Source organism: Babylonia areolata, chromosome 16 (genome assembly GCF_041734735.1).
Source record: "Babylonia areolata isolate BAREFJ2019XMU chromosome 16, ASM4173473v1, whole genome shotgun sequence".
NCBI classification, from domain to species: Eukaryota; Metazoa; Mollusca; class Gastropoda; order Neogastropoda; family Buccinidae; genus Babylonia; species Babylonia areolata.
Genome location: NC_134891.1, coordinates 5,831,230 through 5,836,229, shown reverse-complemented (window position 1 = coordinate 5,836,229; position 5,000 = coordinate 5,831,230). Strand labels below are relative to the sequence as shown.

The 5,000-nt window shown below is 43.7% G+C and overlaps 1 protein-coding gene across 1 annotated transcript in view; it reads left to right on the top strand.

The window, feature by feature from the left end:
* The first annotated feature begins 2,836 nt into the window (after window positions 1–2,836).
* LOC143290811 (sulfotransferase 1A1-like) overlaps window positions 2,837–5,000 on the top strand; it is a 17,376-nt gene continuing 15,212 nt past the window's right edge. Inside the window, exon 1 of the mRNA XM_076600334.1 lies at window positions 2,837–2,957. The gene's annotated coding sequence lies outside the window, so the exon portion shown is untranslated. The remainder of the gene's footprint in view (window positions 2,958–5,000) is intronic.

Here is a 5,000-nt window from a genome sequence, read left to right as displayed (position 1 = left end):
CTATTCTTGTTCAGCGAATAAATCCTTCCTGACGAATTATAACTTCCGCTGGGGGTCGTCCTTTCTCCTTGTGTAAGAGATTTTCTCGTCAATAAAAATTAATGTACATAATGAAATTTAAAAAAAAACATTAAAAAAAGACCAACAAAAAGAAAAAAAGGGCTTCAGCAACAACGGGCCGCGGCAATAGCGGGCCGCGGCAATAGCGGGTTGTAGCCGTATCTGGCACGTATGTAGAAACAGTTTCTAGATTTCTGTGCTGTTTCGCTCGTTTCGATAAAAGTTTGTCAGACCGTATATTGATCTCAGTTTTGACAGAATTTTCTGTAGCATTTGCTCTAATTACATATTTTGCCGATGCTAGCTTTCTTAATTCATTAAGAGGTAGTATTCCTGCAGCTCTATACGACTGTAATGTGTTCGTATGAAACGGAACACCTAGAGCCAACTTTATGGCATTGCTATCTAAGCTTTGCAATTTTTTTAAGGAAAGCATTCGGAGCAGAGAAAAATACCTCCTGTCCATACGTCAATTTAGATCTTACCAGTGCAGTAACGAGATGAATAAGTGTTTTTTAATCTTGACCCCAAGGCTGTTTGCTGACGATTTTAAGAAAATTGAAGCTTTTCATTGCTTTTGATATCATGTTTTCTAGATGTTTCTTCCAGTTTAGCTTTGGAGTAAAATACACACCAAGGAATTTGACCTCAGATTTGTAGAAGAGTTCGGCATCAGTTGTGGCTTTGCGGACAACTGGCACAATAATGTAAACTAATTGTTCGTCTGCTTCACTCAGTTACCATCATTTGTCTTAAAGCCGGATTTTGTTGTTATTTTTTCACAACGGTGATTTTTTGTCGCAGCCATATCTAAAGGTTTGTTTTGTGTGTGTGTGTGTGTGTGTGTGTGTGTGTGTGTGTGTGTCACTGACATTATATCATCGAGATGAATATTGCTGCTCAGTTGTGTGTGCGTTCATGTGTTACTGTGTGTGTGTGTGTGTGTGTGTGTGTGTGTGTCAGTGTGTGTGTGTGTATGTGTATGTGTATGTGTGTGTGTGTGTGTGTGTGTGTGTGTGTGTGTGTGCGAGCGCACGAATCTGTGTAATTGGATCGTTAACAATCGATGTTGACAGCTGTCAGCGGCCGACATTGCCGTGGCTTATTTGCCGCAGACAACTGACTGGCACAATAATGAAAACTAATTGTTCGCCCGGTCTCGGCCAGTTCTTCATCAGTTACCATCATTTAGTCCGAACTGCTTCTTTCAGTTCTTCATCAGTTGCCATCATTTAGTCAGAACTACATCTTTCAGTTCTTCATCAGTTACCATCATTTAGTCAGAACTACATCTTTCAGTTCTTCATCAGTTGCCATCATTTAGTCCGAACTACATCTTTCAGTTCTTCATCAGTTACCATCATTTAGTCCGAACTGCTTCTTTCAGTTCTTCATCAGTTACCATCATTTAGTCCGAACTACTTCTTTCAGTTCTTCATCAGTTACCATCATTTAGTCCGAACTGCTTCTTTCAGTTCTTCATCAGTTACCATCATTTAGTCAGAACTGCTTCTTTCAGTTCTTCATCAGTTACCATCATTTAGTCAGAACTACATCTTTCAGTTCTTCATCAGTTGCCATCATTTAGTCCGAACTACTTCTTTCAGTTCTTCATCAGTTACCATCATTTAGTCCGAACTACTTCTTTCAGTTCTTCATCAGTTACCATCATTTAGTCAGAACTACTTCCTTCCCGGCTTCTGCTGCTACTGCTGTGGAAACTGAAAGTCAGTGATGTTACTGCTGCTGCTGCTGCTCAAGTGATGCTGTTGTTGTGGAAAACACGGTCGTCAGTGGGATATATATATATATATATATATGATAGTCAGTCGTGTCCAACTATGACCATCAAAACAGCAGAGGAGGCAACTGCTGTTCCGACTATTTGGGCTAGAATTTGATTATAGTGGAGAGTGTCTTGCCCAAGTACATCCCCACTCTCTCGGCCAAGAGGGTTTTTAGGACACGGTCGGCGTTGGGGATGGTTCCCAAAAAGGCCAACTAGCCCACAAGGCTGCAGCACTAAGAGCCAGTGCAATTTTGCCTCCTTGTTTGAGAGTCATAGTCCTCCACAACAGACTAAGCTGTAAGTGGTTTCCCATTGACTGGAGAAACCATTGATAATACAGCTCTCACTTTGCTGTTGGCCCAAATGTAAGACTCGTCAGTGGGATACTGCTGCTTCTACTGCTGTGGTATACTGCTGCAGGTACTGCCTCTACTGCTGCAGTATACTAATACTTTTGCTGTTTCTGCTCCAACTACTTTCTGCCGCGGCCTATCTATGCATCCGTCTGTCTGTCTGTCTGCCTGTTCATCTGTCAGTTATCCATCTATCTGTGTTCATCTGTCAGTTATCTATCTATCTGTCTATCTATGTCTAGCTATCTATATATTTCCCTGTCAGAAGCAGAGCAGTATATATAGTGGGTGTTGTTTCTCAAACACGTTGGCCGGAGAAACCTTTTTTGTCAGTTTTATTTTCAGTTCCAGCGCCGTTCCAGTAACCAGTGAAAATAACCCCTCAGTGTTATCAGACTAACACTACACCACAGTAAACCCAAACCCACCATTTAATTCCCTCAAACACACCGCCGGTATTTATTTATCACTGTGTATCTGTCCGCAGTTAGTGATTTATTCCATCAAACCTTTTGTTTGAACGAAAACATACAGTTACAGCAAGCGCCTGTTGTAAAACCAACACACACACACACACACACACACACACACACACACACAGTGCGCTTAAGCTTCCGCGCGCAAGGTCGCTATGTTCTTCAGTGACTGACTTGGCAGACTTGTGAGATCGACAAGTTGTGTGAAACCACAGCGCTGACAGGAATAAAGTGGGTGTGTGTGAAACTGATTCTGGGACAAACTCTTACGTTTACACGGTATGGATACCGCGTCACTTTTCGTCTTGTGTAACTTTTCACAAAGTGTGTGTGTGTGTGTGTGTGTGTGTGTGTGTGTGTTTCGCTCTGTGTGTGTGTGTGTTTCGCTGTGTGTGTGTGTGTGTGTGTGTGTGTGTGTCGTACTGTGTATGTGCGTGTGTGTGTGTGTGCGTGTATGTGTTGCTCTGCGTGTGTGTGTGTGTCGCTGTGTGTGTGTGTGTGTGTGTGTGTGTGTGTGTGTGTGTGTGTGGCTCTGTGTGTGTGTCACGGTATGTGTGTGTGTGTGTGTGTGTGTGTGTGTGTGTGTGTGTGTTGTTTGCCTTTTTATTTAGTTTTTCGAACATGCCAGCACTTAATTGTCGTGGTAATTATTTTGTGGCCAGCCGTCAGTGTTTCGATTATTCACTTGCATGCAGTGATAATCATCTCTCACGTTGGTTTCCGTAACAGTACAGTTTTGGTGTCGACGGCCGCGGGACAGCTGTGAATGCCATGTCGGCTGGTGGAGGGGGCGGGGTGGGGGTAGGGGTGGGGGTTAAAGAGAGAGAGAGAGAGAGAGAGAAAACCCAGAGAGACAGAGAGAGAGAGAGAAACAGAGAGACGCAGAGAGAGAGAGAACTAGGTCAGTGAAGCGTAGCATGCAGGCTGCTTTTCATTGCTCTGCTCCCAGAGAGACGTAGGTTGTAAACTGTGTGCGTGGAATCCTGGAAGCACAAACTGCCTCTCTCTCTCTCTCTCTCTCTCTCTCTCTCTCATTCATGCAATGACATATAGGGTACGGGTAATTTTGCGAACGATCTAGTCGAAGCGACCAACTCAATGTGTCAGTGTACTGTAAAGATTACATGTCGTGCGATTGTCCCAAACCTAGTTCTTTTGTTTTTGAACTGAGGCTTTCTCCGACTGGTTGCACCAGGAAAAGTTCGTCTGCTCATTCTCAGTTTCAACGTTTTGTCGACGTTTGAAATAGCACGGGTGCCTGAGGGTAAATGCGAACGGGCAAGTGTAATTGCGAACGTTGTCTTTGGGTACATATAGGCAATTAAAAGAGAAGCAGGTCTTTAACTCATCTTAACATGTTACTGGAACATCGCACCAGACTGTTGTATTGTTGATTTTGATCACACATGCATACAAACACACAAACAGACATTTAAACACACACACACCCCACACCGCACACAAACACACCCCAGTTTTTGAGTGCTCAGTATAACTGTGCGGCATCGTTCGCATGAACAGACTCACGTCAAAATATCCTGTGGTCTAATTGCAAATGACACTATTTTGCAGATTCCTGTCGACTTGAACTGACGTTTTGATCTCAGTGTCACCAATATGCTTTCTTTAACTTGATTCTCCCAGCACTGGTAATGCGCATTCAACATATCCGATCAAATAAAACTATCTTAAAACTGTCGAAGTTCAAGTCCTACAACTTGTTTCCTTTAATTATAGGATTTTGAGAGCACGTTTGTAACCATGGTCGGCAGTGATGTCAGTGTGAAGAGAAGAAATAGCGCGGAAATAGCCAGAAATGGTGTTTGACTGGTTCTTGGAAATGGATATTCATTGAAGTATTGAGGAAAAGGTTGAAGCAGACGTTAAATTGTGCAATGCAACCGTTAAGAACGCTTCGAAGTAGGGCGGTATACGAATCGTTCGCAATCGGACGGGCGCAGTAGCCGAGTGGTTAAAGCGTTGGACTGTCAATCTGAGGGTCCCGGGTTCGAATCACGGTGATGGCGCCTGGTGGGTAAAGGGTGGAGATTTTTATGATCTCCCAGGTCAACGTATGTGCAGACCTGCTAGTGCCTGAACCCCCTTCGTGTGTATATATGCAAGCAGAAGATCAAATACGCACGGTTAAAGATCCTGTAATCCATGTCAGCGTTCGGTGGGTTAGTGGAAACAAGAACATACCCAGCATGCACCCCCCCGAAAACGGAGTATGGCTGCCTACATGGCGGGGGTAAAAACGGTCATACACGTAAAAGCCCACTCGTGTGCATACTAGTACGAGTGAACGTGGGAGTTGCAGCC